Source organism: Gorilla gorilla, chromosome 3 (genome assembly GCF_029281585.2).
Source record: "Gorilla gorilla gorilla isolate KB3781 chromosome 3, NHGRI_mGorGor1-v2.1_pri, whole genome shotgun sequence".
NCBI classification, from domain to species: Eukaryota; Metazoa; Chordata; class Mammalia; order Primates; family Hominidae; genus Gorilla; species Gorilla gorilla.
Window position 1 is genome coordinate 23143295 of NC_073227.2, and position 24075 is coordinate 23167369.

General features: G+C 36.6%; 2 long non-coding RNA genes across 2 annotated transcripts in view; both read right to left on the reverse strand.

Annotated features, from left to right (window-relative positions):
- Window positions 1-439: 439 nt before the first annotated feature.
- The window catches only part of LOC129533276 (uncharacterized), a 32539-nt gene continuing 8903 nt past the window's right edge, over window positions 440-24075 (reverse strand). The window contains exons 2-3 of the long non-coding RNA XR_008679396.2: window positions 6509-6572; window positions 440-474 (exon numbers count right to left, since the gene is read on the reverse strand). This is a non-coding gene — a long non-coding RNA (uncharacterized lncRNA). The remainder of the gene's footprint in view (window positions 475-6508; window positions 6573-24075) is intronic.
- Window positions 15802-17378, reverse strand: LOC129533275 (uncharacterized). Its single transcript, XR_008679395.2, has 3 exons — window positions 17312-17378; window positions 17012-17086; window positions 15802-16484 (listed from the first exon to the last, which is right to left on the reverse strand). It is a non-coding gene; the product is annotated as an uncharacterized lncRNA (long non-coding RNA).

The following is a 24075-nucleotide window of genomic DNA, read 5'->3' on the forward strand; positions in this document are numbered from 1 at the left end:
AACCAAATGTGAAGGTCGAAAGAAGAATTTTGCAAACTGGCAATATCTTTAAAAATTATCTGCCATGAATTCTTTATTTTTTAAACCTTTATTTTAGGTTCGAGCTACATGTGAGAGTTTGTTATCTACATAATCTCATGTCATGAGAGTTTGTTGTACAGATTATTTCATCACCCAGGTATTAAGCCTAGTACCCAACAGTTATTTTTTTCTGCTCCTCTCACTCCTCGCGCCCCCCACTCTCAAGTAGACCCAGTGTCTGTTGCTCCTGTCCTTGTGTTCATGCCATGAATTCTTATTCAGAAAGAAGATGAAGGGTATGTTCTACCAAACAAAGCCATTAACCTAAAAAGAGAAAGCAAGGAATGAAAAACTAACCTGAACTCCAACCCAGGAGAGATGCAAAGGTAAGGTAATTCTCATGATGATGGTAAAGGATGTCCCCAGTCAACAGCTGCTCTCAAAGATGTAAGGCTTCAAAAAAAAAAAAAAACCTGTCTTTCTATGTGTGATTATTCCACACACCTCCACCCGTGATATATTGCCTTAATTTCTCTGAATATACTGAAAAAATGATTGCACTGTGTGAGTTTTAGAATGAATTGAGGATAGGTACACGGAAAAAATAGGCAAATAAAGTGAAGAATGTGTTAACTCTAGAGTAAATAATATATAAACTATGTGCATATACATACAAACAAAAAAAGTTGATCCTGGTACCTTACCTTGCTCAATGGTGAATATTTACATACTGTAATGTAAATACTTTTTAAAACACAAATGTGATACAACTATATTGGGAAAGGTAGAGATAAGTACCCATCTTCCAAAGTAAACATTAAATAGATACTATCAAAAACAGAAAAAAAACAGCAGCATATTAACGTATACAACTGAAAAACCAAGAAATAGCAATATGTTCATGTTATTTGGAAATATGGAGGTAAATACAAAAAGAAACACTAAAAGATTTGAAATGGGTTGCCTCTGGGTACTGGTAATTTGGAATGGATCCTAATATTGTAGAACTATTTGACTTTAAAAATATTTTCTCATGATGCTATAAAATCAAATTAAATTTAAAAGGAAAACATAAAAATGTATTAATGTGATGTACTACATTAAAAATATAAATAAAAACAATAGAGGAAAAGCATTCAACATAACAAAATGACAAAATGTTCACTTGTTAATTCATGACAAAATGCTTATCAAACAAGTAGTAAATATAATTTATTTAACTAAAAATAACTGCAAATGTATTTAATATAATGTATCCTTAGAAGCATTCAAATTAAGTGAAGAAATAAAATAAAGTTGTCTTCTTTTTGACTTCCATCTGAGGCCGTAGACAATGCAATAAGGAAAGAAACAAGAGGTATAAAATTAGAAATGAATAAATTATTATTTCTCCCAGTAAAATTTTCTCATAGAAACCCAAAGATAATTTATAGAACTATTTAGAACTTTTTTAGAAGTTCAGCAAGATTTCTAGATACAAGATCTATATACCAAACTCAATAAGAAATTCTGGCATAAGTGTAAAAATAAAGATCTCTTTAAAAATGTTTATCACATCATGTTTGTAATAAGAAAATGTTAGAAACCACTTAAATGTTCACAAGCAGAAAATTATTAAGTTCTATAATATTATAAACAAAATAAAAATGAACTAGAACTAGATATGTTAAAATGAATAAATCTCAAAATATAACAAAAAAGTCAAATATTAAAAATAGAACGTTGATACATTTAAATTTGAAAAATACACTATTAATATCTATATGTTAGAATAGTTACAACGTTAGTGTTAGGTTTAATTGCTAGACATAAAGACTGAAGAAATAACAACAAACATTACAGCCTGTTTTTCTCTCATGTAAAAGATATGCAGAGAGATAGACCATCCAAGGTTTATATATGGCCAACCCACAAGATAATCAGTCCCAGCATTCTTCCATCTGTCTCTCTGCCCTTCTCAGACGATGTCTTTCATCCTAGGATCCTAGATGCTTGCTATAACTCTAACCATTATATCAAAGTTCCAGTGGCAGGATGGAAAAAGAGGCAAAGGAGATGTTTTTCTTTATTTGTAAGGAGATTTCCTTCTAGTTACACACAACACAACTATCCAATATTAATGGCCAAATCTTAGTACTACAGTATTGCGAGGGCAACTGGGAAACATATTCTTCCCTTTAAAAATCAAGATTTACCTGTTCCAAAGAAGAGAAGAATAGATTATGGTAAGTGATTAGGTAATGATAAACACCCAATTCACAATAATATTCTAATGGGATTCAGCAATTATCTCTGATGAATGACAACATAAAACCGGATGGAAAAGAAACACAGAGGGGTTCAACTGTACTTCTGATTATTTACTTCTTAATAAATATTATTTGAAGCAAATATTTCAAAAATATTAAGATGACATAGTGAGGTGGTAATTTCATGAATATTTGTCATATTTATTTTTGCTTTCTCTGTATTTTTAACATACCATGTAATTAAAAAATTAACAATGTTCAAATGGTCAATTTTGCACCATTGTTCCTTTATTTTTAAAAAGTAATCTAAGCTTCTATACACATATACACAAAAAACGTAGAATACATAAGCTATACTTAGAAGACGCAAGCTTCATTACAAACTCTCTTATATGAGGCTTCAGTTATTTTGACTTTAAAATAAAACCCTAGATTCATCAAATATCTCAAGTTCTGGCTGCCCCTAATAAATCCTTGTTGTTCAGCCAATATCGTACTGAATGGGCAAAACCTGGAAGCACTCCCTTTGAAAACTGGCACAAGACAGGGATGCCCTCTCTCACCACTCCTATTCAACATAGTGTTGGAAGTTCTGGCCAGGGCAATTAGGCAGGAGAAGGAAATAAAGGATATTCAATTAGGAAAAAGAGGAAGTCAAATTGTCCCTGTTTGCAGACAACATGATTGTATATCTAAGAAACCCCATTGTCTCAGCCCAAAATCTCCTTAAGCTGATAAGCAACTTCAGCAAAGTCTCAGGATACAAAATCAATGTACAAAAATCACAAGTATTCTTATACACCAATAACAGACAGAGAGCCAAATCATGAGTGAACTCCCATTCACAATTGCTTCAAAGAGAATAAAATACCTAGGAATCCAACTTACAAGGGACGTGAAGGACCTCTTCAAGGAGAACTACAAACCACTGCTCAATGAAATAAAAGAGGATACAAACAAATGGAAGAACATTCCATGCTCATGGGTAGGAAGAATCAATATCCTGAAAATGGCCATACTGCCCAAGGTAATTTACAGATTCAACGCCATCTCCATCAAGCTACCAATGACTTTCTTCACAGAATTGGAAAAAAATACTTTAAAGTTCATATGGAAACAAAAAAGAGCCCGCATCGCCAAGTCAATCCTAAGCCAAAAGAACAAAGCTGGAGGCATCACGCTACCTGACATCAAACTATACTACAAGGCTACAGTAACCAAAACAGCATGGTACTGGTACCAAAACAGAGATATAGATCAATGGAACAGAACAGAGCCCTCAGAAATAACGCCACATACCTACAACTATCTGATCTTTGACAAACCTGAGAAAAACAAGCAATGGGGAAAGGATTCCCTATTTAATAAATGGTGCTGGGAAAACTGGCTAGCCATATGTAGAAAGCTGGAACTGGATCCCTTCCTTACACCTTATATAAAAATTAATTCAAGATGGATTAAAGACTTAAACGTTAGACCTGAAACCATAAAAACCCTAGAAGAAAACCTAGGCATTACCATTCAGGACATAGGCATGGGCAAGGACTTCATGTCTAAAACACCAAAAGCAATGGCAACAAAAGACAAAATTGACAAATGGGATCTAATTAAACTAAAGAGCTTCCGCACAGCAAAAGAAACTACCATCAGAGTGAATGGGCAACCTACGAAATGGGAGAAAATTTTCACAACCTACTCATCTGACAAAGGGCTGATATTCAGAATCTACAATGAACTCAAACAAATGTACAAGAAAAAAACAAACAACCCCATCAAAAAGTGGGCGAAGGACATGAACAGACACTTCTCAAAAGAAGACATTTATGCAGCCAAAAAACACATGAAAAAATGCTCATCATCACTGGCCATCAGAGAAATGCAAATCAAAACCACAATGAGATACCACCTCATACCAGTTAGAATGGCAATCATTAAAAAGTCAGGAAACAACAGGTGCTGGAGAGGGTGTGGAGAAATAGGAACACTTTTACACTGTTGGTGGGACTGTAAACTAGTTCAACCATTGTGGAAGTCAGTGTGGCGATTCCTCAGGGATCTAGAACTAGAAATACCATTTGACCCAGCCATCCCATTACTGGGTATATACCCAAAGGACTATAAATCATGCTGCTATAAAGACACATGCACACGTATGTTTATTGCAGCACAATTCACAATAGCAAAGACTTGGAACCAACCCAAATGTCCAACAATGATAGACTGGATTAAGAAAATGTGGCACATATACACCATGGAATACTATGCAGCCATAAAAAAGGATGAGTGAATGTCCTTTGTAGGGACATGGATGAAATTGGAAATCATCATTCTCAGTAAACTATCACAAGAACAAAAAACCAAACACCGCATGTTCTCACTCATAGGTGGGAATTGAACAATGAGAACACATGGACACAGGAAGGGGAACATCACACTCTGGGGACTGTTGTGGGGTGGGGGGAGGGGGGAGGGATAGCATTAGGAGATATACCTAATGCTAAATGACGAGTTAATGGGTGCAGCACACCAGCATGGCACATGTATACATATGTAACTAACCTGCACATTGTGCACATGTACCCTAAAACTCAAAGTATAATAATAAAATAAATAAATAAAATAAATAAATAAAAATAAAAAAATCCTTGTTGTTGTTATTAATCAGCATTAGGTGAACTCCTACTATTAATTCATGGAGATAACTGATCACAAGGCTTTCTTCCAAACAATGCGTCACAGAATATACCCTGGGTGTCAACTGCCTAAATTTCTGGTTCCCCATTCAAAGGCTGATGCATTCCCCTATTAATTGAAATTGTAGTTATAGGAAGAAAAGTGGAAATAAGACTCTTCTGATAAGCGTGGAAGACTATGAATACATAATTTCACTCCTCTTTTGACAAAGATCTGTTTGAGTTCACCCTACAGATCTCTGCTTAGTTGACGCTTCGACCAAGAACTTTATGGTACCCCACCACCACACAAAGATTAAATTAGGTGCTGCGTCTTTTAAACTGCTATGGTGGTCCATAATTGCTTGTATCTTGCACTTCCCTATGCCACCCATTCCATATCCTTCCCTGTACTCTGAATGCCTGATTACTTGTTCATCTGCACTATAAGACCCCAGACTTCCTTGAAAGAAGGTGCACTGTTTGGATCACTGTGGTATTCCCAGCACACAGTCCAGGGCATGGCACATAGGTGTTCAATAAATATTTTTTAAATAAATGAGTAACTGAATGTCAGTCTTCTCTCTTTGGTATTGTCCTAAACACTGTTGTTGCTGCTTAGTCAGGATAAAGACCCTTGTGGTCCAAAGGCTTCCTTTACTACATCTAATTTATACGACTATAAAACACTGTGGAAAGCCCAACTGCCAGAAACTCACCCCTGCATGTTCATTTTACAGTAAGTGCTTTTGGAATTTCCCTCAACAAAAATATCAGAATTTAGAGGTCTCAGTTGCTGGGAAAACAATTCCCACTACCAACGGAAGAGTCACCAGACACAGCAACTCACATCGTCCTACTGAAGGATTTAGTGTGGATAATGGATTACCGGAATTCCTACGTCATGAAGAGAAATGGCAAAGAACAAAATCTCTGTTCGATGTTCAGGCGCCTCATTCATTTCCTGTTTTTCCAGTAAGTTCACATTAGACACAACCCTTAACCTTTTCAGATCTCATCTCTTGTGGAGACACTGCGTCTTCCCAAAGCGTTACAAAATCAGAGCCTGAAGCCTCTCAGACTACACGATTCCTTAACCTTTTCTGGCTCCTACTTCTCAAAATCACACTATTAAAAATTTGGGGTTCCACCCACCTTTTACAAAGAAGGCAATATATTTAAGGAAACCATTGTTATATTTATTAGGTATATTAAGCTTAAGGACTTAAAAATCACAAGACATATTGTTGATAATATTGTTGTTACTGTTCGTAGTGGATTAAATAGTGTTCCTTCAAAATTCATGTCCACACAGAACCTCAGAATGCGATATTTTTAAATAGTGTCTTTGAAGATGTAATTAATTCAGGATCTCAAGGTGAAATTATCCTGGATTTAGGGTAGATCCTATGTCCAAAAACTGGTGTCTTTATAAGAGAGGACACAGAGAAACACTCAGGGAAAAGACCATGTGAAAATACAGAGACAGAGGTTGGAGTTATGTTGCCACAAGCGAAATAACCCCAGCACCCACTAGAAGCTGGAAGGGTCAAGGAAATTCCTTACCTACAGCCTTCAGAGGAAACATGGCTCTGCTAATACCTTGATTTCAACCTTCTAGCCTCCAGACCTGTGAGAGAGTAAAATTGTTGTTTTACCCAGGTTGTAGTACTTCGTTATGGCAGCCCTAAGAAACTAGTTTGGTTTGAAAACACCAAAACCAGTTGTTTGGTGCAAATAGTAAAAATATTATGTCTATGCAAAACACAATAATAAGAAATAGTGTTATCACTAAGAAGGATATTAGGAAAAAGAAATTCTTAAGAAGCATTAGGAAAGTTTGGTTCTACCCAGGTCCCACCATCTGTGGTAAGTATGAAACTAAAAAGTTTGTATTAGTTGGATAATCAGTGTTTATCTCAAATGACCAGTAAAAGCAGCCAATTACACAAATAAAACTAGACTAAGCATTTCAGAAATTTTTTAAAATAGAGAAAAGGGAATAATCACCCAGCAATTTATTACATTATTGGTCAGCACTAGCATTTTGTTGATATTTCTTCCTGGGAGATATTTCTTCCATATCCAATGTTATGTTCAAACTTTAAATATATGTTCTACTTTTGACATTTAGCATTGTAGCAAACCATATTTCTATACTGTTATAAACTCTTTCATAGGCAAAAATGTCAAACTTTACTGATACACAATTGATAAAATGCTAAATCACATTTTATTGATACCTACATAGATAAAATGTAATCTTTCATTGAGAGGTTCTTACATAATTTACTTCAAGTATTCCCTATTGATGGACATAGACCATTTTCATTGTTTTTTCTACTACAAATAGTTATCCAGTAAATATCTTATTTTAGAAATTTTAACAATATTTATGATTATTTTCTTAGGATGGGTTCTAAAAAAGTAAAAGGAGGAAAGACTCCTGGGTCAAGTAGTATAAAAATTTTAAAGGCAAAATACTTCCCAAAATACTTTCTAAAAAGAGTATACCGATTCATAATTCAACCAGCAGTGTGTGAAAGTGAGAACAGAAAATGGTAGTCTACATACTGAAATATTTACTAACTTCATAAGCAATAAATGACACATTATTTTAATTTGTATTTTTTTAGAGACTGGAATAAAAGAAAAACACAAATGCCTATGTTATGACCTAGCAATTCCACTCCTAAATGCATTTATACATCCATCAATTTACTCCCAGGCATATATCCAGGAGAAATGAGTGGCGTGTTCACCATAGCTGTTTCATTCATAATAGTCAAACACTGGAAACAAACCAAATGTCCATCATCAGCAGAATGTACACATAAATTATGGTATATTCATAAAATGAAATATTACGGAAAGATTTTTAAAAGAACGAACTACTACCGCATATCTCACAGGCATCACATTACATGAAAGAAGCCAGAAGCAAAGGAAAAAATACTGTTTAATTTCATTTATATGGAGTTCAAGGTCAGGTAAATGTAGCTCATAGAAATTGAAATCAGAATAGTGATGGAGGAAAGTGAAGAGTGTTGGTATTGACTGGGAAAGGGCACGGAAGTGGCTGTGAGGTATTGGAAAATTTGTATATCTCAATCCGGGTGGTGCACAGATGAGCATATGCGGGTATAAAAACACACGGCATTTAAAATTAGTTCAATTTATTATGTGATGGTTATACCTTTATGGAAAAGTAAGAATTATAAAAAAAAAAAAAAACAAAGTGTGGATTTTGAAGGACACTGCAAGTAGATGAACCTACTTGTGAAGGTCCTTTAAGGTAAATGGTTCATTGCTCCATTTACCTTAAAGTGAGAATTGGCTTCTGGATGATATCATGCTTTGCTGTTCGGGGAGTTTGGTAATGAACTCACTGAACTATTTACACATATGTTTGAAGATTACAGAAAACTGGACTTGCGCCCAAAAGACTTAGAAAGTAAAGAAAGTCATCTTAGCAATTACCATCTGGCAAATCTACCACTTCAATTATTATTTAAATAACTCTTTTAGAGACAAATTTTAAGCATAAAAAGAAAAAAAAGCATACTAAAATCTTCAGTAACTGGAGAATGGTACAAACACTGGGAATCAGAACCGCATTCTAAGCCAGGTTCTACAGTAAATGATTTCCGTTAACACCAGACTTCTCTGGATTTCTATCTTTATGTATTTATTTTTTTCAGTCCCTTTCGGTGCCTCCAAATCTTCCACTTGTCTAAATGTTGGTGTGCTTCAGGGCACCATCTCCCTACATAATTGCATATAATTCCATGACTTAAGTACCATATATAAGCCAATGTCTCCCAAATTTATATCTCCACACCTGACCTCTCACCTAAACTTCATACTCATAAATGAGTCTTGCTTAACATCCTCATTAGATATTTAATAGGCATCTCCAGTTTAAGGCCTTGATTTTCCATACACACTTGAGTCTCCAAAAACTATTCCTCCTCCAATTTCTCCAACTGAGGACAAAGTTAACCATACTGCTCAAAGCCCCCTACCCAGAAATAGAAGAATCATAAAACTGGGAAAGCCCTTTCCCATTTTTGCTTTTAGGGAAAAGTCTCTCCAAACAAGAAGGAAAGCTTCATCAGTGCAAGGAATTTGTTTTTGTTAATTGCTAACATCACCAGTGACTAGAACAATGGCTGGCATGTTTTAGGAACATGAGAGGAACACGTAGGATCAATGAATGAATGATATATTGAACATCATAAATTCCTAATTGGAATAATTTCTAATTATATATAAAGAACCATCTTTAGTAGTACTTTCATTTACTCATTGGATTGTTGTGAAGTTCAAATAAATTACTTATAGAAAATGTCTTTTTTGGCAATAAAATGGTAGCTTGCTCTACTAGTCTCTGCAGAACAATGGTTTTCCAACTCTGACATTGTCATTTGTAGGTGAAAGTGGGAAGGTTTGTGTTTAAATCTGGACTCTGGATTTAATTGGGAGGACGTTAATTAATTGGACAACCTTGGGTTATGTGTTTAATCTCTCTGACTAGGTACTCACATTCATAAATTGGATATAAGTAAATCTGCCTCACAAGATTGTATTACAAATTACTTTAAATGATACAATATTTATGAGAGTGCCAAACAAGCACAAGGTCCTCAAAAAATAACAACAAAAACAAAACAAAAAAAATGGTGACAGCAATTGCCGTCCTGACTGGCATGAGATGGTATCTCATTGTGGTTTTGATTTGCATTTCTCTAATGACCAGTGATGTTGGGCTTTTTTTTTTCATGTTTGTTGGCCGCATGAATGTCTTCTTTTGAGAACTGTCAGTTTATGTCCTTTGCCCAGTTTTCAATGGGGTTGTTTTTTCTTGTAAATTTGTTTAAGTTCCTTGTAGATTCTGGATGTGAAACCTTTGTCAGATGGATAGATTGCAAAAATTTTCTCCTACTCTGTAGGTTGCCTGTTCACTCTGATGATAGTTTCTTTCACTGTGCAGAAGCTTTTTAGTTTAATTAGATCCCATTTGTCAATTTTTGCTTTTGTTGCAATTGCTTTCGGCAATTTCATCATGAAATCTTTGCCCGTACATATGTCCTGAATGGTATTGCCTAGAAAAATAGCTAATGCATCCTAGGCTTAATACCTAGGTGACAGATTGATAGGTGCAGCAAACCACCATAGCACACGTTTACCTATGTAACAAACTTGCACATCCTGCACATGTACCCCAGAACTTAAGATAAAAATTAAAGAAAAATCATGACAACAACGGAAAAACAGGCACCTATATTTGTGTAAATTAGACCATTATCATGATGTTTCCTTGAGGGGCCAAGTATATTTTTTAAATAATTTTACCAATTTTTGTAAAGTAGTACATATTTACTGTAGAAATGGTGAATCATACCTACAAATAGTTTTTAAATGAAACTTACCTAGAATCCTGTCTCCCAGACAATCACTGCAGACATTTTAGCTATATATTCTTCAAATCTTTCTTTACTTCCTCCCTTCTTTCCCTCCCTCCCCCCTCCCTTCTCTCTCTCTGTCTCCCTCTCTCTGTCTCTGTCTCGCTGGAGTGCAGTGGTGAGATCATAGCTCACTGCATGCAACCTCCATCCGTTGGGCTCAAGCGATTCTCCCACCTCAGGATCACAGGCGCGCACCACAGTGCCCTGCTAATTTCTGTATTTTCTGTAGAGACAGGGTTTCGCCATGTTTCCCAGACTGGTCTTGAAGTCCTGGGCTCAGATGATCCACCTGCCTCAGCCTGCCAAAGTGCCAGGACTACAGGCATGACCTACTTCTTCCAGCCCTTCAAGTCTTTTTAACATATGTATCTGCATGTATGGTATTTTATCTGTCATTACATTAACAATGTCATCCAAATTCTTAAAGAACATGATTTCTAAAAGCTGTATTTCCTTTTTCTGAGCTCTTACTGATGTTCTGTTGAATTGATTCACATATTTACAACTATTAACAATAATAATATTATTAATAAATTTGGGGGGATTATTTCCATGGGTAAAATTCCTAAATGGAATTAATGAATGAAATGAAAATCATTGACATTTTTGATACATTTTGCCAAATTTTCTTCCCCCCAAAAAGTGCTAATTTACACTAAAATCAGCAGTGTATGACTGCCTATTTCCTTAACTCCTAATGAAAGATTGAATTATAGTGCAGAAAAAAACAGCACAAATACCACTGTGGTAAACAAACAAAAAGTCTTACTATATTTTATTTTTTGTAATATGTAATAATAAAGTTTAATATCAATGTTTTAACAATAATGACTTCATTATATGTGTTAAAATGTATACTGTTATATATTTTTTCAAATACAAATTAAAAATTCCACCACCCAATCATAGTGTTCGTCAACTCTTTCTTCATACAATTTCAGACATCTCTCTACGGATAAGAAGATGTCAGAACAGGTATGAAGTTAGGGAGGAAAAGGGGGAAGAAGGGTGAAAGAAGTCCTTATTAGAGATACAGTGTATCCTCCTTATTTGTGGATTCCATATTTGTGAATTTGCCTACATGCTAAAATTTGTTTGTAATCCCAAAATCAATACTACTGGAGCTTTTGTGGCCATTCACAGATATGCACACAGTAGCAGAAATTTGAGTCACCTGACAAACACATTCCCAGCTAAGTCAAACCAGGTGATATTCTGCCATTCGGTTTCAGCACTTATACTGTAAATAAGTGTCCTTTGCACAGTCTATTTTGTGCCATGTAATTCCCATTTTTGTGCTTCGTGTTGGTGATTTTACTGGTTACGGTGGCTTCGAAGCATAATGCTGAAGTTCCACCTAGTTTTCCAAAGTGCAAGAAGCTATGATGTGAGAAAACGCAAGTGTAAGATAAGCTCAATTCAGTCTTGAATTATAATGCCGTCAGTCACGGGTTCAATTTAAATGAATCAACAATATATATTAAATAAGGTGCCTTTAAACAGAAACACACATAAAACACACAATTTTGTAATGATCAGTTAATGAAGATGCTGTGATCAGAGGCTCAAAGGAACCTAACCTGAAACATAATTTCCCCCAGGAACAATGGTTGAGTATTCTCTAATTCAGTTTTCCTAGCGACTTTATAGAACACACCAACCATAAATTCTTGAATCTACTGTACTTTAGAAAACTTAGAAATAAAAATTTTAATGGATTGTACTATAAATGCTACCATTAATGAAAGTATTAAATTACATTTATTTGAATTTACAGTAAAGTATAAATCATGTAGAATTAAATTGCTAAAAACCGTTCAATTTTCTTCCCAACAAGAAATATCAATTCTTAAATGACCCCTCTAGTTTGCTAAATTTAAAAACATGAATATGGTTGTGAATTTACTAAGAGGCTGGGGTCATTATGTTTTTAAACTATGCTTCAAATTTATATACCATTCATGGATTATTTGACAAGAGAATATTAGAATACTTATACTTCCCAACAGACACATCTTCTCTCTACCCCATCCTGAATTTGTTAAATTATTACCATGACATTGTGAAAGCTTATGCCATTTGCATTTGAAGATGTGAACGTAAATTAAATAGTTTTTCAGATTTGCTCTACTTTTAAGCTGATTTCCATACTCATGATCAGTGCTTTGACTGCAATTTCTCCATTCCTGAGTTACAACTTTGCCATTATTCTTACTATAAATGATTATTGGAATAGAACTATATTGTTATCTATAGGATGGATGGACACACCTTTGCAACACATACTACACACACACACACACACACACACACACACACACACACACACACACACACACCAGAAACCACCCCCAACCCAGGGACCCACTCGCAAGGTACAAATTGGAAGAGACGAAACAACTGCCATTAATGGAAAACCAAACATCATATGTTCTCACTAAGAAGAGGGAGCTAAACTATGAGGATGCAAAGGTATGACACAGTGAACTTTGGGGACTCACAGGGAAAGGGTGGGAAGAAGGTAAAGGATAAAGACTACAAATTGGGTTCAGTGTATACTGCACAGGTGACGGATGCACCAAAATATCACAGATCACCACTAAAGAAATTACTCACGTAACCAAATACCACCTGTTCCCCAAAAACATATGGAAATAAAAAATTAAAAAACAAAAGAAACAACTGCCTTCCTGTGTGTCATTGATTCTAAGACACATTTTTTTTCATATTTTATTATCTTGGAAAATGAGGTGTGCTTTACAATTGATATCATGTCAGAGTTTAATTGGCAGTAGTTTTTGTTTCTTAGTTAAAAAAATTAAAAAATCATATTGCATCTTGCAATTGATGGCATCTTTGATTTAACAGGATACAGTGGCATAGATCTAAAGGGACAGCCCATGGAGGAGATTGGGGGAGCTGTGGATGTTTGGCAGGAATGGAAGAAGTTTGGGTAACTGGGGCAGAAAATGGCAAAGGTGACTGAGTAGGAGGATTCACAGTCAGAGACTGGGAATACCTTAGTCAAAAGATTGTACAAAGGTCAACTTGTCCATGATCATCATCCTCAAATATTTGAAAGGCTGTCATGTGGAAGAAGAAAACATACTTGTTTTGTATGGCTCCTGAGGACAGAATGAGGGCCAGCAAGTCAAGTAAATGATGCTGCGTGGGGCTCAAGAAACTCCGAATTTTAGAAATTTGAACTGGCCAGCAATTGGATAAACTTTCTTGTGAGAAAGTGAAATTTATAGAAAGGAGTCAAGAAGAGGCATATGGCTTTAGAGGGTGTCCCTGCCTTAAGTTTGAGGTTTAACAAAGCAACTTCTCTCCATTTTAAGATTCCTATACTCTAAAAATTCATACCCATTTTAGCCTCTACCAGAAAATAACTTAGGTAAATAATCACAAAGAAGAATAGAGAAATGTGTAGAAAGATGTTAATTGTAGAGGAAGTAAGAGTCAATCAATACATCCATTCATAGGGAAATGTTTCAATAACCACTAAAATCTGATGAAATATAACACAGCTGTTGGAAATGACCATTATGAAGACCATGTACTGGCAAGGAAAGCTGTGTCTGAAAGTCTTGAGAAAATATGACACAAAATTACATCTTTACTGATTATATATAAAAATATGTAATTTTCTGCATATGGAAAAAACTAGATAGAAATATGGAAGTGAAAACAGGTGACGTTTTTGACTGGCAGAATTCTGGGTTAGTCTTTTTCTCTTTCATTTTAAATTTTGACTGTTATTGTGGTTAGCAATTTCAGCAAACCTTGTTGTGGGGGGAAGTTAGTTTGTCTTATTTGAGGGACACCAACTGGGACATCTCTGATATGAATAACATGTGCTGTAAACTCCTGGTGCTCATTCCTGAAACACAAAAGATATTTTAAGTTGTTTGGACCTCATTACCTAATAAACAGACCTGTTGGGTGTTTATTTTAGACTAAGGGCCCCATCAAAACATTACTGAGACAATAAAGGCAATGTGAACCAAGGCAATTTTGGAAACCTTTGACATAGCCCCTACACTCAAATAACTCATCATTAGTCTCAAAAGCCAGATCATAAATAAATGAAACTAGCAAAATAGGTCATATAATCTGGATGAGTACAAAATAAGGAGGGAGAATTGGAGTGGGAGAAGAGGCGAAGACAAGTAATTTTGATTGCATGGAAGGCATCAAAAAAAGCTGCACAGGAAGCATGATTTTTAATACTGGTTGTTTTATTTCATCTAAATAATAGATGTTCTTTAAATAAAATAAACTAGATTATACTGAGAAAATGGTAATCTTCTGCCCCAGTCACCATCAAAACCCCAGTCCTGCTCCCCAGAGCCAACCTCTTTCAATTGTTGTACCTACTTCTCCTGGTAATTGTTTCCCTATCTTCAAAATAAGATGCTTACACTGCTAAATCTTGTTTTATAAATTTTCAGCCTTTTGTAGTGACTTCCTGTTATAGAACTTAAGGGGTTAGCTTTCTTATGCCATCCTCAACCCACATCCCTCAATTTAATTATAAATCAAATACTGGGTGCATCATTATGACTATATAAATGTTGTTTATTACTAAACCACGTAATGTACCATAATTACATATTCCTTCTCCTAGAACTTATTGTTTTTCCTCGGATTCTTAATACATCCTGGTTTCTGTTAATTTTTTAAATGTACTTACTATTACTTTTGTCCTAAATGCCCCAACGGATCTTTTAAAATCTATCGGTAATTTTTGCACTTGCTGGGCTACAGTTTCAAACACTCTATACGTTTCTGCCTCCTGCCCTCCCTTCTTCGACCCACCCATCCTGCACCCTCTCTCCCACAGCCTACAGTTCTTCTGCTCCTATTGTGGACCCTTTGATCTCCGGGCCAGCTACCTGGCTTTCATGCTAAGCCTTCTTTTCTCCACCCTCCTCCACCCCAGGCATTACATGGCCTGGTTTTTTAATACCACGTCTTTCTCTTCCTTGATTGACTCCCTCATTTTATAAAGAACATTCTTCATTTGCTTCCTAAGAAAAGATGTGTAGTGGGCAAAACGTTTGAGCCTTTCATGTCAGAGAATGTCTGTATACTACTGTGTATCCTCAATCGATAATTTGGCTTAGTATAGAATAGTAGATTGAAAATAATTATCCGTCTATGTTTTGAAAATATTGCTCTTTTGTTCTAGCATTCAGTGTTGCTGAATGCTAGAACATTCAGAAGCCATTCTGAATTTCCTCTCTCTCTCTCTCTGTCTCTCTCCCTCCCTCCCTCTTTCATCTCAAGTAACTCTTCTAGGGTCTTCTTGTGTATAGTGTGCTGAGTAATTAGGGAACCCGTCAGTGTAGAAGCTCACGTATTTCAGCTGTAAGAGATATTCCTACATTATTCATTTGATTATCTTATCCTTTCCTTTTTCTCTATCTTCTCTTTCTGAAACTCCTAATGTTTAGAGGTGAAGCTTCCTAGATTGAGATTCTAATTTTCTTTCCTTCCTTCTTATTCATCATTATTCCTCTTGTTTTTCAACAAAGTTATTTTCCAAAATTGTATGCACTTTTAAATTTATTTTCTGGGATATGAAATAAAAATATTTTCCCCAAGAGCTCTTCATTGCTCTGATGTTTCTTTTTCCCAAGCTTCCTGTTGTTATTCTAAAGATGCAACAAATTTTCTTGTATTTCTGAAGTTATTAGTGGCAGCTTTTTGAAAGTTTTCCTTTGTTCCCAACATTGTCTCTATTTCACTGAATTCCTTTTCCTTGTTGTTTTTGTTGATTTGTTTCTTTCATTGGTTGGTTGATATTGTGTGTGTTTTCAGCTCTTTCATGTGGAAAGCCTTCCTCAAAATATCCAGTTATCCTGGATTGTCCACTTGTTTTTTCAGAGTGAAGCATCAGGTGTTTCATCTGAAGCACTGCCAGCATGGGCAGATACTTAATTGCTGGGTTTTACTCGGGGTAATGAAAGGGCAAGCCATCCTTCCTGATGGAGAGCTCCACATGTCTGTCTCTAAAAATCTCTCTGGGCCCACTTCATTTCTACACAAAATGACCTTCCAATCTGCTGCTGTAGAAGGTGAAGAATAGGACATATGTCTGGCTGCTGGCCTTCTAAAGCAATGGGGGAAGGCTGCTGAGGGTCTCCGAATTTGTTGTATACATTTTCTTTAATCCCATTTAACCCCATGCCACACTACCTTGCTCTCCCCAGATGTTGGTGTCCCTGAGACCACACTCCCACTAGTTTATTCTCCAAAGAATGACTTTTCTCCAGCATGATAGTAAAGGCAAGGATGTAATCACCTTCTGGCTAGGAAAGGCTGGGAGGAAGCTGCACCCTCAGGGGTCTGCCTGTCACCCTGCTTGAGCCTGTCCCTCCAGCCTTCCACTGATCCTATACTCTTCTTGTAGAGCTTCTCAGGCTCCATGGGCAAGTCATCTGCAGGCATTTAAGGAGGCACTTTCTCTACTCTGCTAAGTTGCTTGCCATGCCTGCATCTGTTTCCTATCTTCAGAAAAGTGGTCGAGCCATTCCATTCATTATTTTCTCTCCTACTATTCTTTTTGTTCTTGCAGATCAACGTCTGTACTTACCTGCCAACATTTCAAGGATTTGGGAGGGAGAAGTGATAAGTCTATGTGAATAATGGACTGTGATTAACTGGAAGCCTAATGACAATTAAGAAAACGCAAACAATGGAGTCAGCCAAATGGCGAAACTAGAAAGGGCAGTCTGGGCAGAGTTCTACATCATGGTCTTCTAGTAGACATATAAAATCATCTGTTCATGGGTAGCATCTTTCAGCTGTGGAATACTACGCTACTTCTTTTGAAGTAGCGTAGTATTCAAGTAGCATAGTATTCAATTTTCAAGCTTAACATATGGAAGGATACAGATTTTATTCCAGGTCTCTCACTAAGCAGTTGTGTATCTATCAGGAACATTTAACTTCGCTGAGCCTCCATTTCCTCATCTGTCAAAAATGGAGAAAAAATTGGACATACTTCATAAGATTTTTGAGCCAATTAAATGAAAAGATGCTTTGTGAAGAGTTTAGCCCTGTGTCTAGCAAAACAGTAAGCACAGTAAACATGAGTTAATGTCATCATCATCATCCTCCAATTATACAAATACACATTAATAGGGAAAATTTGACTAAAAAGACAGGCCAAAATAATTCAGATGAGCCAAAGAAAATTGTATGAAGAATTAGCAAAAAAGTTACAAAAGACTTACATTGGATTCTGTTTTCTAATAGAAACTAGAGTTATTGAAGGGTTAAACTAAACATGAGTATTTGTGCAAGATGCTATTTAGAACGTATCACACAGTACTTATTAAGTAGTAGCTATTTTGCTATCATTATTATTAAATATAGGCATAGGACAAATAAAGCATCCTGAAAGTTTAGGAGTGGAAAGTTGAAATTAAACTGCAAATGAGAGTGACTGACTGTCAGACTTAAAAACTAGCCCAGAAGCACACTCTGATATTTCAGTCAATCCCTGGAAATAATGTAAGGTCCAACCGAGTTCTCCTATAGCGCTTTGTACTTCCCTTAGTGCATATCATTATCTGTTCATGTATTTTCCTCAAGGGACTATAGCTGTGGTTAGGGAAGAACCCAGTTGGTTTAATTCTCCCCTCTATCTCCCCAACATGTAGCACTGTATTTAGCACACACAGTTCATAATGATAAATAAAAACTGTCTGAATTATCTAAATAAACATTTGCAAGAGCAAGCTTGAGGTGATAGAATGGAAAATAGCTGGTTTGGTATGCCTTTCATTTCATGCTCACGACCTCACAAACCCCCAAATATTCCATATTCTAGTCTTTTTTTAAAAAAAAATTAAGTTTCTTATGCATAAACTAGGCACATTGAGCAGCACTGAAATAAACAACCCCATTTGACTTCAACTCTTCAGAAATCTCCAAGGTTGGCAAATCCCACAAGTGCCTGCCCAGCAGTGCTGACACCCTACTTGACAAAAAGGTTAATAGCAAAGCATTTTAGGAAAGGCCTACAGTGCTGACTATATTTGTTTTTAACCAATTTACTTACCAGGCTTTTCTTATTAGCTAAACATCTTGTCACAGATTATTAAAATGAAACAGTGGTTGTTGAAACAAATGAAAAAAAGATGCTGTCTGTAATGTCTTGAATTTTACTCTTTGTAGGCCTGCCAATTGTAAGATTCTACAATATTTCCTGTCACCACAGAGAATGAATGGTTTTTTCTGCATAGTACCCAGGGTTGAAAAGTATCCTAAGACAAAACATCATATTTTAATATTGCTTAAAGTACTTTCACGTGTTTACATCATTTGGTTCTACCCAACAATCCAGTGGGAATAATTCCATTCTTGCAATGGAGAAAAAAGGAGTTAGTGAGGACTAAGTGACTCAAACCAAGGTCGCACAAAGAGTTGAGCATGCAAGACAGCGGAAAAGTAGCCACATAAACAGCAGTCTGGGAGGAAGAGGACTTGGGTTCTTGTCCTGGCCCAAGTCTAATAAGCTAAGCAACCTTGGGCTAGTCATATCATTTCTCTGGGTCTCAGCTTCCCTATTCAGAAAATGAGAAGTTTATATTAAAAGCCTTTCTAGTTCTAATACTCTGAAATTATAGAATCTATCCCCAGATTTTCTGAGCTCTTTCCAAAGTAGTACATGAAGTTGTTCTCTGGGATCAAATTTCTGTCACCAAAGAACCCAATTCCTTCTTATTTCTCAATTTCCAGATGCTTACTTTGAAAGACAACAAATTGTATGCAAATGGATTGAGAAGCAGGCACTATACTAGGCAGTCATGATTCCAAGGTGAAGAGACCTGGTGCCTGCCCTCAAGGAATTTACCGCCTAGGGGAGACACATAACCACCTACAAAGCTATGTCATGGCTGTAGAAATGGAGAGATGATTACAGTGTGCAGAGGAATTAGATAGATGGAAAGATGGATGGATGGATGGATGGATGGATGGATGGAGATAAATAGATTAGATAGATAGATTAGATAGATAGATAGATAGATAGATAGATAGATAGATAGATAGACAGAAATATAGATGGATGTAAGCAGGCTCAGCAAGCTCAGGCTGGTCTTTCTTAGAAAGGGATATTTGTGTTGACTCATTAATGGACAGAAATAATACATTGTGATGGTAGATAATAGCTTGTGCAGAGTCAAGAAGGTAGGGGGTGGCATGATGCATCCAGAGAACTGCCAGTCCTTCTGGAGTGTGGATGGGGCTGTGGAAGCAGAGGTGCACACAGTGAGAGGCAGGGCTGGCAAAGGGAGCCGGATGTAGTCATGAATGGCTACCGTTGTTCCATGTGCTGTCACTTTTTAGTCATGATTTATTTATTTATGTTGTGCCTTGCTCCTGAAAGGATCTGAGGTTGTGTTAGTCCATTCTGCTTTGCTATAAAGTAACATCTGAGGCTGGGTAATTCAGAAAGAAAAGAGGTTTATTTGTCTCATCATTCTGCAGACTTCACAAGCAAAGTAACAGCATCTGCTTAGCTTCTGGTTGGCAGCCTCAGGAAGCTTACAATCATAGCAAAATGTGAAAAGGAGCCAGTGTGTCTCATAGCAAGAGAAGGAACAAAACAGATGCCAGGATCTTTTCAACAACCAGCTCTTGCATGAACTCAGAGTGAGAACTCACTCCAATACTGGGAATCACATTTCAACATGAGATTTGGAGGGCTCAAAACATCCAAACCATATCAGAGGTGGTTTGTTTAAGTGAGAACAACAATAACAAAGCAACAAAAATTCTGATTATCTTAAATAATAAGGAAATACATTTGGCTCAGGAAAAAAGAAACCTAGAAACCAGCTAGACTTGAGGATTTATTAACCTGAAGACTATAACTCAGTTTCTCCATAGTTTTTTGATTGACCCTTACTCAGTGTATTTACTTCCCTCTGACATCCAGTGGTTTGTTTTTCAGTTATAGGAAATGTCTGACTTAGAACCCTAAGAATTTCTCTCTCTTGTGTCTCTGGCCTGAGCTTGATCGATTCATGAATGGAGTCCGGGGGCCTAGCAAGTGCTAACTGTCTTAGACCTGGATTCCTGAATCGCTGTGCCAGTTTTGGATGAATTAGCTCCAAACCACTTGCATGAACCTCCAGAGCTGAAGATGGAGCCAGGGTTCCTGAAATCAAGGGTGACAGAAGGAGATGCATCATTAAATGAACACTGGGATAGTTTACTTAGGGCAAATACAATAATGGGTATATAAACAGCAATATCCACTGCACTCACAATAAAATAAAAAATAATACAAACGTTCTGATGCAATGTAATAGTCTTATAGTGTTATTTTATAGTCTATATAGCTCTGTAGACTATATAATAACACATAGTACTGCTATATTATAAATAACAAGATAAAGCTGAAGAGATAATAAAGGTAAAATGGTGAGAGGAGAACAATGGGAAAGTTACTAGATAGACTCTGAACAGTAAAAGCCCCAACAAATTGATTAAAAATAAAATGGTAGGCTGGGTGCGGTGTCTCACGCCTGCAATCCCAGCACTTTGGGAGGCCGAGGTGGGTGGATCACGAAGTCAGGAGATCAAGACCATCCTGGCTAACATGGTGAAACCCCATCTGTACTAAATATACAAAAAAATTAGCCAGGCATGGTGGCGGGCACCTGTGGTCCCAGCTACTCGGGGGGCTGAGGCAGGAGAATGGCATGAACCCGAGAGGCAGAGCTTGCAGTGAGCAGAGATCATGCCACTGGACTCCAGCCTGGATGACAGAGCAAGACTCCATCTCTAAATAAATAAATAAATAAATAAATAGACAGTAATTTTCTTTTGAGCCTCCTGGCAGCCAAAGCAAAGAAAGAAGAATGATCAGTTAAAGGGGCCACATTATACTTTGGAGGAATAAAGATATTTCTGATCCAGAGTCCTCAGATAAATCATTTTTCCCACAAGTCTTCCTAAAGGGGTCACTGCATGACAATGGAACTGTCAGTAGCATCCCTATGGTGTATGTAACGATGAATTTGAAAACATCTATCAACACTACCACAGATTTAATTTAGTTGCTCTGATATATTTGGTCCAAACCAAGACAATTCTCACATGCTCTGGATTAATCCAAGGATAAAATCTGGGGTGATAAGAGCCATGTCTCTCAAACTGGGGTAAAATTAGAACTACTGGGGACACAACAGGAGGTAAAAATAGTATATATTCCTGGTGGTAGGAAGGAAATCATTTTGGTTTGGGCTTTTTCTTGATAGAAATAGATTTAAAAGATTACTTTTATATTTAAACCAACATAAATATATTACAGAGTAGAATATAAAATGCATAAATGCTATGAAAAAGAGAGCATAAAACCTCAATGAAAGGATATCCCAGTTGTGTGGACAGCCTTGAGCTATATACCCAGTCCCCCAGAGGTGTCATCTCATGGTCTTCTACCTTTCAGGTTTGTTCAGGGGAAAGGTTTCAAGACACTTCCCTCTACACTTTCTTCATCTGGCCAACTCCTAGTCATCTCTGATAGCTCCTTGTACTCCTTTGATCATGCCACTCTGTACATTTTGTTGTAGTTATTTGTTTAAAATCTTCCTCCCTTAACAGAATGGCAAGAAATTGGCTACCTTGTCCTCCAGTTCCTGGTGCAGTGTCTGTTTTGGTACAAGAGGCCAATAAATTAATAAGTTAATGAACTAAAGACGTCTGATTGTTATGGGCCGAATTGTTTCCCCTCAAAATTAATATGTTGAAGTCCTAACTCCAGCACTTCAGAATGTGACCTTATGTGGAGTAGGGCCTTTAAAAAAGTAATCAAGCTAAAACAAGGTTATACAGGTGGCCTCAATAAAATATGACTGGTTTCCTTATAAGAAGAGGAGATTTGGACACAGAGACATGCAGAGAAGAAAGATCATATGAAGACATGACCAAGAAGACAGCCTTGGAATAGAACTTCCCTCACAACCTTCAGAAGGAACCAGCTCTGCCCACACCTTGATCTCAGACTTTCAACCTCCAGAACTGCAAGACCATACATTTCTGTTGTTTCAGTTGCTCACTCTGTGGTACTTTGTTACACAACCCTAGAAAACTAATACACTGATCTTCAAATCCTTCAGACGGCCCTACCTCCCACGAATATAAATGTGAGTCTCTTTCCTTGCTCTCTTGCTCTCCACGCAATGGAATACATACCTCTCCACAGAAGGAGGAAGGAGGCCCTCAAATCCTATACAATTTTAAGGCATTTTTTCCTTTAATATTATTATCCAGCAGCCTTCTACAATAGGCAGAAAAATCATGAAGATAGTTTGACTGGAGAGATGACAAATAAGTGCCATTTTAGTTTATAAGGAGAATTAAATTTTTGTGAACTAAACATTCTAATTGGTATCTTAAAATTTTTCATTAAAAAACAATCCTGGTTCATTGAGTTTACTTATAAACTTTGGCTGTAGTTTACACTTAGAACAAATGGCTTTAATTTCATTATACACTACCAAATCAACCAAGTCATTGTACATGTAAACTTAACCTTCATGTCTTGCAAATATGTGTGTGTGTATTTTTTTCCTGGTGCTTTACTCTAATTTTTATTGTTTAAATTTTTTTCTTTATTGTTTCTCAGTAACTGAGTGTTCCTTAAACCAGACAGAGAAAAAAAAGGAAAGACATTCTCAATCATGGGACTGAGGCTGTTAGATCCCAGAAATTGTTTTCCAAAGAGTAAATCAGAGTACTTTTCCACTTGAATCACAGTACTTTTCCAGGACTAGCTATAGGATGATCTTCGTACAAATTTATTTGTCATGACAGAATAGAGAAAATTTAGTGCTATTATTTTCCACAAACCCTTTTGAACACTTTTGCAAGAATATCAAAACGCTAGGTGAACATTGTTTCACTTAATATGACCCAGTGTTAACAATTAAACAGGGCCAAGCATTCTGTAAATATTTAAAGCCCTACTAATATACACTTGGCATCATCTATGAAAAATTTGGGTACCTGCCACACATTTGGAATTCAGGTGTGAATTATAAAGTGCTCAACAAATTTAAAATAACAGAAGGCAAGCCACGGTCACTGCAGGCAGGAGCACTAAGGATAAGGAGAAGGGCTAATTGACGTCCTAACAACAAATGAGGAAGCAGGAAACCCATAAAAACTGGTCACAAGCATATAAAACCCCAGCATTCATTTTTTATAGAAGCACTGAATATTAAGTGTGCCACAGGCCCCAAGACATTAATGTAATACAACCCAACAGAAGGAGACAAAGTCGCTGCAATGCTCCCTGGAAAGGCAAAGGGATCAGGAACCAGGCACTTGGAAGGCCCCCTGATTAGCCAGGCCACTTGGAAAAGTCATTTAATCTCTCAAAGCTGCTCTTTATCTACAAATAAAAATAATAATTCTGTCATTGCCTACTCTACAGGGTCATGGTGGGGATCAAAAGTAAAAAAGCTGCTGCATAGAATCACTGACTGGATTTCACACCTTGTTCCCTCCTCTCTCTTTTCTTGGTTTCCAGCACCCCACACACCATCCTGTTTCCCTCTAATGCATTGGCTATTCCTGCTCATACTGCTATGCAGGTTCACTCTTTGATCCCCAAATTTTGGAGTACCCTAGACTTCA